Source organism: Leptodactylus fuscus, chromosome 7 (genome assembly GCF_031893055.1).
Source record: "Leptodactylus fuscus isolate aLepFus1 chromosome 7, aLepFus1.hap2, whole genome shotgun sequence".
NCBI lineage: Eukaryota > Metazoa > Chordata > Amphibia > Anura > Leptodactylidae > Leptodactylus > Leptodactylus fuscus.
Genome location: NC_134271.1, coordinates 36314868 through 36330057, shown reverse-complemented (window position 1 = coordinate 36330057; position 15190 = coordinate 36314868). Strand labels below are relative to the sequence as shown.

The 15190-nt window shown below is 37.6% G+C and overlaps 1 protein-coding gene across 14 annotated transcripts in view; it reads right to left on the bottom strand.

Annotated features, from left to right (window-relative positions):
* The window catches only part of NRXN2 (neurexin 2), a 631600-nt gene that overhangs the window by 111568 nt on the left and 504842 nt on the right, over positions 1–15190 (bottom strand). The gene's annotated exons all lie outside the window — the stretch shown is intronic.

Genomic DNA, 15190 nt, shown 5'->3' with positions numbered 1-15190 from the left:
ACATCTGTTATTTCTACCAGAAATTTAGGAATAAAGTGATATCTGGGTGTTACCAGTTGGAGATGCGGCCCACCAGGGTACAGTCAGTGCTGACAGTACCACATTGTACAGACAACCACTCTTTATTACAGGGGAATGGTAATACCCAGTGGTCAGTTTTTTCCCAAAATGTCAAGGAGGAATAGAAAAGGATTGACGCAACATACAGTTATGGGAAATAATGTGTTAGTGCTTTACAAGTAATATTTCATAATTTCAAAAGTATGCACTAAAACAGTGAATTTACTGGTGTGAACTTGATCTAATAGGTATACTGGCATTCTGTATTTCCAAATAATTTGTATGCAATCTCTCTTTTCAGGCCTCCAAGATTTTGGAATCTAAATTTTGTCGTCGATTCCACAAGAGAGTCTCAGGAGTCTGCACTTCTTCGGATGGTACAATGGTATGACTGCTTCAGTGGTAGGTCTACAACTGCATCTGGCACATCCAATTGTGTTCGCCTGTATTCATAATTTAAAATGTCTCCCCTCTTAAGATTATTGCAGCAAGATAGCAAATCACTAGAAGGGCTGCAATTCACTACATAAAAACTGGGTGACCACACAAAGACAAATATAGGATATCGCTTGGTGATACAAAATCTCAAAACAATATTGTCTTGAAAGGCCATACATCTTGTTATCTACATTGTCAGCTTACAGCTATTCCCACACAAAAGGAAAAGAAACAATATTATCTACTCATAGGCAAGCAGTTTTAGACTTTGTTGTTGGCTTCTAGATTGGAATAAAACCAATGTATTGCTGTTAGCAATTTGTAATATATATTTTATTATTGATAATAATCAGCCTTATTGGGGCCAGCCCTACAGTAGCAATAGATACTGAAATATTCCATATAAATAAGTCATTCAATTTAAGCTGAATCTTCCTTTTATTTAAGAATCTGTTTTTATTAAAGTGAATTCTGGTCCAAAAGGCTTGCCAAAAAAATCACACATAAAGACATCTGTTTAATCATATGTTGACATCCGGCTTGAAGAACATCCTTTTCACTTGCTATGAGGAAGTGCTATCCAAGATATATTTGGAAAGTAAAGTCTTCTTAAACAACTGTGGCAATTTAGCAAAACCTTAAGTATAAGGTGTTATACATTATAATGATCCAGACTTGTTGCTAAAGTTATATACAGTAATCCTTGTTCGTAAGGAAAATATGAAAGATATGAAATATCATCCACTGAACAAACTAAGAGACTGATTTATAAGTGGTTATATTTTGAGTCTTTGATTTTTTTTTTTTGATTTTTTTTTATGTAGATTGTGATGCCAATATAGGGCAATTTACATTTTTCCCTATCAGTATGACTTTGGAGTAGGGGAGGAAATCCACACAAACACAGGGAGAACATACAGACTCCTTGTAGATGTTATCCTTGGCAGGAACCCAGGACTCCAGTGCTGCAAGGAGGTAGTGCTAACCACTGAGCCACCATGTTGCCCTGACAACCCCATCAATTCACCTCAGTTATGCTCTCTGCTGTCTGTTGGGCAGTCCCAGTCTCTCTGCTTGAGACCAGGACTGTCACCTGTGCTGAAATCAGTGGAGTAATGTCTTTTGAAGGGTGCAATGCGTTGGAGTTGGTGGAGGTAGTGAAAGATCCCTTTTTGTTCGCAAGGCCTTCTGTATCTGAGAACCCCAGTGATCACTGATTGTTTATGTAGGGACCTTGCTCAAAAAGGCTAAGTGTTCAAATGCCGTATAGCAGAAACAAAACATTACAAAATTTGCGCTGGAACTACATCATATAACTACATAACATATGGACATCCAAGGTGCTTCCGTGAGAGAGGTGCTCACTTATAGATCTATCTTCTGGCTTATAGGTTATCCAGAGAGTTCTGAATTTTGGCTTTTCATCTATAAACTCAAAATTGACATATAGGTATTAGAGATGAGCGAACACTAAAATGTCCAAGGTTCAAATCCGATTCGAACAGCCGCACGCTGTTCGACTGTTCAAACAGATTTTGAACCCCATTATAGTCTATGGGGGGAAATGCCCGCGCATGCGCAGTCGGCTCTGCCTAGGCGGGATGCCTAGGCAGAGTGAATTCCAGCCGGAAGATGCCGCGGGGATGCTGCACGGAGAAGACTTCTAAAGGTAAGAGAAGAACCAGCATTGATTGCTTTCTGCCAATCAACGCTGGTTCTGCATCGAACCTTAAACTTCGAACAGCTAGTAGTGTTCGATCGAGTCCGAGTATTTTGAATACCGTGGTATTCGATCGAACACCTACTCGATCGAACACTACTCGCTCATCTCTAATAGGTATACATCTACTTTATGGAGACATTGTGACGAAGAATAGAACCAAGGTGAAGTAATTGTACATTGTACTGGATTCAGGCTGAAGTGACATCACTGTGATTGCTTCTATTTTCCAAACAATTTATAGAGTTAATCTCTGTATTCTTACAGACTGCAAGATGGAACATTGAATAAAGATTTTCCAATACGATACAATTTTGCGTTTAGTTGCGTAAACAAATATATGAAGCGTAAACACGACCTGCAACACTCGCCTAGAAGCTAGTAGATTTTATCTGAGCTTAATACAGTCCAGTTTGTACACACTAAACTCATAGACTAATAAACCAGCATCTAGCTGCTTCTGTAGGCCCAGTACTGTATGTACTGGAAAAGTGAGAAGTAGGCAGTGGACTGTTAAAAAAAAACACGAAGATGTGAGTAATCTTCACAGCATAAAAACTGAAAATTCCGTTTGGATGAATAAAACACTACAATGCTAAAAAAAAAGTTGCCATTTATGATCCTATATTGTGTTACTTTCTTTATCCAACCTTATAAATTAAGCACTTTTCAATATCCATTTTCACAAAATCATTTATATTCTACTATCAATCATCCTATCATTTGGAGAATGAACATCAAACTAAGGTTGAAGTGTATATTGTATAACGTTATGTAAATTATACTGATAACCTATCCAAAGAATGGGTCTTCAATATCTTGATATTAATATCTAGAAAACATCTTTCATAGTACAGGAACATTAGAGGGGTATCTATCAAACCTCTTGTTATTTTCTTGTAATATTGCACCTTTTTTGTCTGGGGACAATGGACGTGTTTTATCAGTAGTAACATTTTCCAATGTATTTATGATGTGCACCTTTTTAATAAAAAAAAAAAGATGCAAAAAAGGGGCAACTGAACTCCTGTATATGGGCACCTACTCTGATAAAAACCCATGTTCACAGGAAAGATGGCTCTTCAGCTTCATTCAAAGATCAGGCTACAGATCTATAGAAGCCTATGGAGAGTGAAGGGGTGGAAAGGGAAGGAGAAGAAACAAAGATAGGGATACATACAGAAATATGAACATCTAAATAATCTAATAACCTTTTTCCTATATTATTCTAGTGCTGACTTTACAGTAAGACTGATCATTATTTCTACATTATGTCTTTCATGCTTCTACTTCTAGCTGTGTGATACAGAAAGTTACGGTAGTTTACAAAGACTTAAGTAACATTTCTGTGTCTTAACCTGTCTCTCACTTTCATATATGCATATATGGGGAGCTGTAACCTGATCCTTCAGTGAAATTAAAGAACTCTTCTCCCTAAATATGGATTCCATCATTGAATTCCAAGTGACTTAAGCATTGGCGGCAGCCGGCACACAAAGAGTTATAAGTCAGAATCAGGAGTGCGTGGTCACTGGAGTATCTGAGAGCTGTGCTTAACAATGAGGAGAAATTTCATGCTATTTGGAACCTGTGGGATGCGTCCTGGACTACCCAACCTCTTTGACCTGATAACAACTGGACTTTCCCTTTCCCTGTTGATGTTTTTCTCTTGTCTTTTCTGCCCTTGTGTTTTCCTGTCTAGTCTTTCCCCTTCTTGTCACTGTCTGTTTTCTTTGTCTGGATTGTTTCCTTATGACCTTTATTACCTGATATTGTTTATTGGTGTATTGTACTGCTACCTTATTTGCATTTTTTCTTGGAACAATAAAGCTTTATCGTCCTTGTTATTTCTCTTTATTGATAAAATCCTTTAAATAAACATTAAAGAAAAAAGAATTCCAAGTAACTTAATTAAGAAAGAACAAGAAATAGGCCTGTTTAGTGGAGAAAGTGGCATTTGTCTCAAAATATATAGCAACATTTCTTATCTGTCCTTGTGCTATTGGTCTATAGAAAGCGGTTTATAATTTAAGAAACACTCTAAAGTAAAATTACTAATTACTGGAATATAATGGTAAAAGCTTCATTTTGATGTACATAAGATTTCTATAATCGGGAATATAACAAAACAGATAAATCAGCTAAAACAGATAAATCCCAGAACTGTTCTAATAATTTGTAACATGTTAGATTATATATAGCAGTGACAGAATCACGTTTGCGAGAAGTCTTGTGGTGCAGCAAAGAAATATAAGCTAGTAGTGAAAGCTGTTATTAGTAAAACAGTAAAGTACACAAATATGTTTTAATATTGAAGTCATGTCTCAATAAAACATCATATAAATATACATAGAATGTATTCAGGCTATAATGTTAAAGAACACACAAAGCAATTGTTCATCACAAAATAGAACTTACACAAAACTCTTCACCCAACAAATGTTGAAAAGAGGGAGAGAGTTATGACGCTCCGCATCAGGGAAATCTGGTTGCCTGAAAATTGTTCCCCAAGAAAAGTAAACATAAAGCTCTACAAGAATGTCTTGAGGAGCTATAGAATAGAAATACATAATCATTGTCTGTCTCTGATGTCTTTAGACAACACTACAGGTGCTTGAGTCAGGGACTGAGATGCTTGCAGATTCCCTGGTTAATGCCTCTGGTGTTTCCTCCTTCTGCAGTAGCACAATCCTCATATTTGCCTCGAAAGATTCTTCGATGCTACTGCAGAAGTAGTGAATACTCTACAACCCAATGATCTGAAACCTGTCCAATGATACATGAACTAAGGGCTTCAGAATGATTGTGTAATTATCTTATATTCACATATATTATACATGTACCATTGCATTGTTTTCACATACAAATGAGGTATACATTCTCACAACCACACACAAATATGTGCAAGGGGAGCAGCCTTATCATTAGTCTTACCCAATGACTGACCGAACCTCTAATCATACAATCTACAAGTCTATCGCCCATTAAATCCATATACCTTACACAATATACCCGGTGTCAAGGAACCCTAACGGTATGATGTCTTCATCTGGCATCAATAAAAATATCCTGCACTAATTTCCTTACCTAACACACAAAACATTCTTATGAAAAGCCCTGCACTGTTTGCTATACAATAATTCCAATGTACTTACTATTTAGTACACAAATAACACATTACTCACAATCGTACTTCATCCTTTATATGCTCATTGCTTTGCTTGTGTCTGTCTCCTGAAGCAGCATGATTCCTTGCGCAATTTTCAATTTCCTGATACTTAAATAAGAGAAATCTAAAACATGTCTGTGTCGTGTGAAGAAGCAGTGCATTGTATAGCAAATAAAACTCTCAATGACCACTTTTGCATATGTCGCTACAAGTTTGGAATGTGTGGTCATTGCTTGGCAACCTAAATTTGGCGTAGCCTGCAGAATAAAATAAAACAAGTGTGGGGGCTGCAATAAAGAAAAAAACAGATTTTGCAAACCAATGAAATATTTGTGTGAATGTGATAACTGCTGCTGTTTTAGACCTTAGTAATCCAAGATAAGGGGAAAAATTTTAAAAAGTTGATATCTCAGCTGATGTCTTGGACGCCAATGGACCAGATAGCCAAGAACAATCCCAAATGTGTGGAAAAGGCCTATTATAAAGTTTTGCCCATGGTAATGTACTAGCCAGGCACTGAAATATATTTCTCCGTTTCCACACTTCAGGCCTTTGAAGTTCATATTTATTTAACACGATTAATTTAAATGCAAATGATATGTTATAAAGAAGCTCAGTAACCATTCCAAGACGAAGACTGCAGCGCGACATGGTTTCCAAGGCGCTGTAATGCATGCTAGGCTTAGACACAAAAGCTGAGCCGCAAGCTTTAAATGGAAGTTATTTTAGAAAGTTGGCATCTATGTTACATACGGTATATACTTAAAACATTTATAAACATGGCAGCTTCATTGCTGGCGCTCGCAAAGACCCACTCAGCATTTCTCAGTCAGAAACCGAGCCAAGTGTTTCCACCAGGGAGAAAGCTACCAGATAAATGGACGAGCTTCTTACTGTAAATGTAGGAATATTTTATGTACTGTAGGTTATCATATTCATCTGCAGTTCAATGAACTTGCCATGTATACTACCGATGCACTTTTGTCGTAGCCCTAATAGTGTTTTTTGGGTAACAGAGGCATTAACTTTGCTTTCACGTCACCAGTAACCACTCATACATATCATACCTCTTAACAGACAAAGCAGAGGAATCCGCAGCACCAAGACAATGCTTTCTACAGTTTGCTTTTTCGTTATTTTTCACCCTGGTTATTAATGGTTGTCTTACCCCAATTTTCATCCTTCCAGGCAGAAAATGTTAAAGGGACTTCACATCCTTGAATCGGTATTGCTCCCGTTTCCTGCCTTTTGTTGGCACCACCTCCCCCCACCGGTCTATTATTGAAACAGGTTTATGAATGAATTTATTTTTTAACCCTCTGTAGTTAGCGTTACTGTTCTATTTACCAATTGGGATTGGGAGTAGTTCATAAAGCAATAATTATTGGTTAGTGTATTATTTAGTAATTGGTTAAGAATTCTCAATTATTATTTTAAGCTTTGGTTAGTCTTTTTTTTATTTAGGTTGTTGTTTTTAGTTTTAGCTGTTAAATTCCTCCATTTTTGCCTTTAAAATCGTGGATTTTTTTTTTCCTGGAATTCTGTTGATGTTTCATTTTCTTGTTCAGTTTTATAGTTCCGTTTTCTTGTTCAGATTCTATTAATATGTCAAAATAGGAGTCATGTTAAATGAGGAGCACTAAAGTGAAGAGGAGGTGTTTCTTCAATATGCTATATTATTGCATCAAGGGATAGTTTCTACAACAGACCACTTCCACCACACATCGCTAGCTATTAAGTGGTTCTCGGAGCTGTCCTCTTCCGTAGTTCCCATGGAGATTTATTGGAGATAAAAGCAGTAATCACTTCTACATAGATAACGGAACATAGTAAAGGACAAATTATAAATATATATGGCATAAGGTGTATGGAGTGCATTACTGTAATTATAGTGACGCTCGTAACACTTGCCTAACCCTGGCTGCTTCTTAGCTTGTAATTTTTAATGTTTTTTTTTAATATGCAATGCACTATGAGCAACTTAACAAGCGCAGCACGTAAAGGGCAAAAGAAAACTTGTAGAAAAAGATCATGGATCAAAGGACAGACGAAAAGGCAAACGTAATTTTCTCGGTGACCTCTTATATATCATATCAGAGGTTGGATTCCAATTATTCAGGTGATACTGACAATTAGGAAAGGTGATCTCTGTCGATCAGAACACATTTAATAGCATTGGAATAAAGAGAATATAATCAAAGATTAGCATGCTAGTCTAACATCTTGTTTTATGGCTGTGGCCCATAGCTCTAATATTAGGAGTCTTCCATCTGTACACATGCTCTAGTTGTAAAATAGCAAGAGCATATTTATATGGAAAAACATTCATTTTCTTATACAATGGGGCAGATTTATGAAGACTGGTGTTACTAACAACATCCTTCATAGGCCCGAGCGGAGAATGCACCTCATATATGACAAGGCGTATACCTACCCATAAATAAGGAGCACCCTGGGGGAAATGTACAATAACATGTAGCTTGTGTACATTTCTACATCATTTACACCAGATTTTTGATGCAAATGGTGATAAATCTGGCATGGCTGATGGTCCCACCTCCTGCACACTTTGTGGAAAAGTGGTGAAGGTGGCACAAGGTCAGAAAAGTGGTGTATAAGGGATAACAAATCTGGGCCGATATGTTTTTAACTTATAATATTTGAATTCAATGTTACTACTTGTATATTCATATATATATATATATATATATATATATATATATATATATATATAAATTGAAAGTGTTTCATTAAACACTATTCTGTTCCTTATATTCAAAATAAGTCCAACATTTTGTGCTGACCCCAATGGAAGCAGAAGAAAATCTCCATAGACTTTGCTCCTCCTAGTGGAGACAGCATGAGAATCCACTAAATTTGGGTCATGAAGGGGAAGAGATCAGCATTGGGCCCACTTAACCCACAAGCCCCCATAGCAGCTGCATGGTCTGAGTACATGGTAGGTATGCCACTGAAGGCTTATACTTTTCCAACACAAAGCTCCAAAAGAACCTATACTCACTTGATGAATCCTCCATCACTTCAGAGTCTTCTCCAGTTGTCCCACAGGTCTTTGGGAATCTTCCTGATACAGTGCTTTTTTTCACCATCTACCCACATGATCACTCTAGCCAATCACTGACCTCAGTAGTCTCGTGCCAGATTTTCCAGCATCACCAATGAGGTTAGTGATTAGCTTCTGTGACCACATAGGTAGACCACTGATGCAGGAAAATTAGTGAACCCCAGCAGAAAACACAAAAGCGTGAGTAGAGGTTCTTTTGTAATTTTATGGAATTTCCTCCCTGTAGGCAATTTGCTCATAATCTCAGAAAACCCTGGTTAAAATCTGATCTGGCCGCCTGCATTCACCATACTACATACTAAGATATCATTGAGGTCAATGTATAAGCAGTATGCTGCAGGCTCCTGTATCCCCCTAGTGATACATTCTGAAATTCAGATTGGTTTCTTTTAACTCTATTTTTATGCAGGGGATTCAGAGTTCTGTAAGATACATCAGAGATTCAACCACTATAAAGATATATGAAGAAATAAGTCAGCACAATGCTGCCAATGTTGGACTTAAATGTTGGACTTAAAAACCACTTGGTGTTAAAAGTGAGATGTCCGCTTAGAAGTTGTTGGCATGAATGGTTGCTAGTTCTAAGACATTCTGAACATATCATTTTATGCTTATCATAAGTGTAAAGACTGCTGGTTCCAGCTTCTATAATAGCTACGGATTAAAGCATGTTATCCTCATTGCTTTAACGTACCTGCACTCAATGCACATATGCCATATAAGAATATATTTTTCTAATTCCCTTGCCCCCCAAAATTGCACATATGTAGATTTGTAACCATGTACGTGTTACATAAATTATCTTGTAGAATATGAGCAATAACTTGAACATATCTATACAAGTTATATATAAGATGTTGTTCAGACCTAAATGTTGTTCCTTTCCAATCAGTTTACTTCTTTAGCTCGGTGGTTGCAAACATATCAGCAATACTGCTCAGTACTAAGTGAATAGCTGAAAGTGCTATTCTCATATGTTTCTGTCTAGAACAAGGATGCATAAAATAATCTGTTATCAATGACATTATTGAATCCACTTTTCAGTGTAGAGGTGCTCATACACTTTAGATAGCTGTTGGCTGAACACTTGACTGAGCATGTTGGGAAGTGTTTTCATTTGGAAGCGGTGTATAAGACACTGCCATACTTCTGCTCAAGAACAAAGGGTTGGGCATAATGAAATTCATCTCAGCCAATTCTTCTTTACTTCTTTTGTTAGTGAGGCGGAGAGAGCTTCAGGACATTACTATTCATATAAGATTAGTAGGTTCAGTGACATCTTAAAGGAACAATAAACCCAAAAATGAAAGCTAAAATTACTGAATATACAGTATGTAGTAGCCCTAGTTTGACGAATAATTAGTACTAGTTTGAAGAATGGACCTTAAGATTCTGACACATACAGTTTTATATAAATCCTGCCCGGTTGCGTAACTAAGTTCTTTTGGGCCCAATGCAATCTTTTTTCCGGGGCCCCCTACCTCATCCCTACAGCGAATTCTTGACAGTGATGGTTACAAGTGCTAAGGAGTTTAATCAATCTTAGTGTGGTTAGGGTAATCTGTGGGTCTCCTTGGTCTATGGGCTAGAAGGAAGCTGCAATCTCAATACTGATGCCAGTGCTTATGGGCCCCCTAAGGCTCCTGAGCCCAGGGTGACTGCACCCTCTGCACCCCTTCAAGTTACACCCCTAATCCTGCCAAGAACCAAGGTGGAAATCTTTTTCTGTGTTGGTCTATCTTCATCAAGGGGCAAGGTTTAGCCAAAGGGGCAGGGCTTAATGAGAATTTGTACAACTGCAGATAGGGCACAATAGGGAGGCTCCTTATTTTAACAACAGTCATATGATTGTGAGGAGGAGGAGGACAAGGAAGAGGGGTGGGCATGTCAGAGCTCATCGGACATTCAGAAGAGATTTATTTATATATTTCTCAGTTTTAATTGTAATATGAGACAAAATAGACAAAATAGAACCAAGGAAAAGATTAATGAAGAAAGGGCTAAAATTTTATTTCTTTACTATGCATTTTTTGGGGGGCGGGGGGGTATTGTTCCTTTAAGACTCATCTTTCGTGCATCGCTGAGAAATAGAAATGTTAGAAATTCTTAGAGAAATCAAGTGATTTTTTTCTATAAAGAGTTAATACTAGTAAAGGAATGTTCTTCACGGGTTTTATTTTTTATCAGACCCAGAATATTACTATGTTACATTCTTAAATGTTTGTCATGAACATCAGCAGAATTCCATACCCCTAGTCCGTTTTTTTTTTTGTTTTGTTTTTTTCATTTTTGGAGGATTTCATTGTTTATTTTCAGCAAAGGGTTAAAAATCATTAATTCAATTTCCTGCATTTGAGGTCATTAATATTAGTCCCTTTAACGTTTTTTTTATTCGTAGGTTTAAAATCTTTAGATTCTCTCTCACTCTTTCCTAGGATTTTCATTTTTATACCAATGACGCAAGTAAGAAAAATGTTTATCAGCTGTTTAGCAGAAATTATTAGATGATTAAATTTAGGTTAGACTTCAATTTGTACACGTATATATAAATGTCATAGGATTTATATATAAGTATACCTTAAATTTAGGTGTTCAAGGATTGAGAAGGAAAAGAGAATTCATTGCATTCTGTCAATAACATCACATTAGAAAAAGATTTGGAAAGATGAAAGAAATGAATGTAAAGAAAAATGCAGAAAGTGAGAACACATCATAAACCAAGTGACTCTGCGAAATCGGAAATGATCATGGTCTTAGCATCTGGCACACTGGCCACTGTACTGTAGTGAATCATGTATACATATTCTAGGTGCCTAGCATTAGTATTTTAGCTTATAACTTATTGATGTGATGCGGCCTTGCCATGTATACAGTTTTAGGGACAGACTGCTTGGAATAGAACTATTAGATATTAGTCTATTGCCTACTAGTGTCAGAAGCAGGTTAGTACAGCTGGTACTGCTATCGGGGCTTATTGATATAGAAAAACTGGCATCCTGGTTATCTTCTTGCATTGACAAATAAACAGGTGCTCTACATTGCCTTGTTCCAGAATGCTAGACAACATGGCTGCATTGGGTGCTGAAATCTCTGAATAGTCCTGATCTGTGACTTTCCCATTTATATGCTATATCTCAATTGGGTTCATATCAAAGACCACTTATAGCAGTTGAACTACTGAAGTGGGTATGTGGTAAACGTTTTGGTACGTCTTTAAGAGATCCCTTGCTGAAGGACACGACACACATTTCTCCAGGAGTTGCTGACTATCTTATGTGTAGGGGGACTCTCTCAGACATAATTTAGAAGGAGGCAGGATGAGTCAGGCATGATAAATCTTATTATACTCAATCCTTTGTGCTGTCAGGAAATAAGCTACTGCCAGATATATATCTGTGTGTGTTTGTGTCATCATTATTGTTAGCAGATTGAGCTAATAGTTTCTTAATTGTGTCCTTCAGAGAAGGGAATTGGCAGACTCATAGCCTATTGTCTCCAGACTCATACATATATATATATATATATATATATATATATATATATATATATATATATATTGATATATAATTATTGAGTATAATTTCAGTGTATAGCTTATATCCTCAACAATACCAAGGCCAGGAATCTAAATATAAAATATCAACGCCTCCTCCAATGTCTACCATCATTGTAACATGTTGTTACTAATACTGCAGAAATGTCCATTGATATGATTGCTTTTCTAGAAGTTTAACCTTAGTACATGCAGTATGTTCTAATCTTTACCGCAGGCGAGTTCTGGCCATAACCCGTACCATAGAGATTCACTATAAACTGCTGTGATCAGCTCAGGTTATACAATCAGTTAATTCAATAGCAACACTAACGTGTATTTCCACCACAGTGCACAGAGTCTATTTACTAGGGAGCAAAAGCTTATATGTTCAGCACTTTCAATAGAATGTTTCTGTTTGATAAATAGACCATCTGACATATGCAAACAAAGCTGTATGATTCAGCAAAACTAATATTCACGGCTTTACACATTCCAGAATTCTGCAAATTGAACTAGGAAATGAATTCAGAAATGTGTAAAAAAAAAAACAACCAAGCATAGAAGGTGACCTTAAGCTCAACAGCCTGAACATCCAATGTACACATCTCTAGCCTTCTACACTTGATATGTGCCACAGGACATGCGTATCATTACTAGAAGGAGATATAGAACGTTTTTGCAAATATTCTATCTATAGATCAACTTTTTATTTTGTCTTCTCCTCTTAAAGACCTCAAACAGGAACATGTTCTATCCCATTAAACGGTATGCTTTCCACGGGATCAAATGTTACTGGAAGGTAGAATGTCAGTCCTGCAGAATGTCATTTCAATGAGTAAAGAACTTAATGATATCAGAAACTGGTACAATGAGATATTTAACTTTACATGCCAGAGGGAACATCAGCTTGCCAAGTGGACTCATGTATATGAGCACTAAAAGGTTACAGTATCTTCCCTGCCTGGTAAGGTTGTACACAAACTGCTTGTCAGACCTAATAATCATTAGGCCTACTTGTCATTGACATTGATTCATAAACCTCTGGGAAAAGTTCATTTTCTTCAGTATCATGTATCATCATCTTTGAAGACTATCACTAACTAAAACTTAAAGACATTCATGGAACTTTCATATCTGAATGTGGTCTCTTTTGCCCATCACCCCTTATTTCTTCTACCTATTTTATGGGAACATGTTTTACCATCTCAGTCATTAATGGCAGATCCACAGAACATGACATAAATGTCTTACAGATATGGGTCCATCCTCTGGGACCAATACCTATTTAGAAACTGTGGGTTGGATCCCAGATGCTGAGGCTGCTGTGAAAGGAGAGGCGGCCATGTATGCACATCTCTCTTCATTTATATTTCCTTGGCATTTTCAAAAACAGTTTCTGTTGGAAATCCCATAAAAGAGAATGGAAATATCTTTGTATACACAGGCACCTTTGCCATAAATGTGTGAAATGTGAAAACCCCTTTAAAGCCCTATCAAGTATGTGATCATTTGGTATCGAAGAACGCCCCCTTGGCAGTAGAAGCCAGTGATAATGGACAGAGACTGGCCAGTTGGTAGTACACTGGTATTGATAGTCGACCATCCGCACTTACGTCTCTGTAACAGGGATGGCTGCCGGCAAACACAGTGAGGGACACAACAGGGCAGTTACTCTCTAAAGGTATATTCCTCTTTTCATGCTTCCTTTTGCCTTACTGAAAGGGATCTTAAGTCTGAAAGAAGAGGCGCTATCCTGTACACTACATAAAAGTGAACAAGAAATAATATGGTAGTCTTTCAGATACCAATTATTTGATTATTAGACAACCTTGGGTACCTCAACCTGCAAACAGCATACACTAAAATAATCATATCAGCATGTAACACAATTAAAAAAGTCCAGGACAGACTGAGACATAACAAGGCGAATTTCCTATTAAGAAATGCGCCAGTATTTGTATATGCTTTACACCGCATTGTTTTAGACACTTTGTGGGAGTTTCAGCACCTTGCACAACAGGTAAGCAGGACTTATCAAAAGGGGCATGGTTTACTGGGAAAGGGGATACCACGTTGGACCTTTTTATATTAACTAAGTCTACTTGTACAGTAGATGGTATGAACTTAGTTTAGACAGTCTAATAATGTGCATAGGTCATTGCGATAAATCTCCTGCATTTAAAAAAAAAAAAGTCTTGGCCATACTCATGAATTCCATGCATTTTATTAGCCAGCTCACTGGGACAATATAAGAATATTATGAAATTTGGGTTTTGGTTCTAGCAATCCATGATGTTTCATACTGCTAGAAAAATGATACCTTCTTCTTTTAGTAAGTCTATGATGTGAATACCAAAACTTGAAGAGTATTTAACTGGATGCTAGAAATGAAGTTTAACTATGGCGCTAGGGGATGGCCTAAAATGTTCTCTAAAATCTGTAAATCTTTAGGATAATTACATAATGCTAATATACAAAGGCGTATAGTAGGGGGAATTTATCAAGTGCCGTAATTTCACAGTCAGATTGCTGAAGGCATTCATGTTATTATTGGCGACCAATTTATCAAAATGTCACAAAATATTGATGATTAGTTTTGTATTTTTACATATTTAGTGATGTTTCTCCATTTTTAACTCCATCCACCTACTGGATTGAGGTTGCATAAAAATGTTGCAAAATTGGCCAAGCACTGCAAGCAGCAAGCTATGCCACTTTCCACTGAACTTTTATAAACTCAAGTGCATGGTGCAAATGGCGCCAATTTCTGGCACACATGCTTAACAAATGTGTCTCCCAGTAGTATGGCATAAAATGCAGCACAAAAAGGAGCCCACACATTGATAACTGCAGGCTATCAGTGTCATATATACAAGAGTGGGGGCCCCATAGCAATCAATGACTAAGCTCTATTTTTCCTTGGTGCAGGGGTAAACCTGCCCTTTCCGCCACCCCCTCCCCCCCCAGGAGGAGGGGGCGGAGCGGAGGGGTGTGGTGGAGCGAAGGGGTGGGGCTTAGCGGCATTCGCAAGCAGAGAGCAGGCAGGAAGAGGACCTGCTCTCTGCCAGAGCGTGAGGGGAGGCCGCTGGAGCAGCGCTGCTCCAGCGGCCTCCCCAATCCACCGCTCAGTGCTAAGCCAGTCCAGGACAGCTTGCCCTGGACTGGCTTAGGTAAGCAAAAATT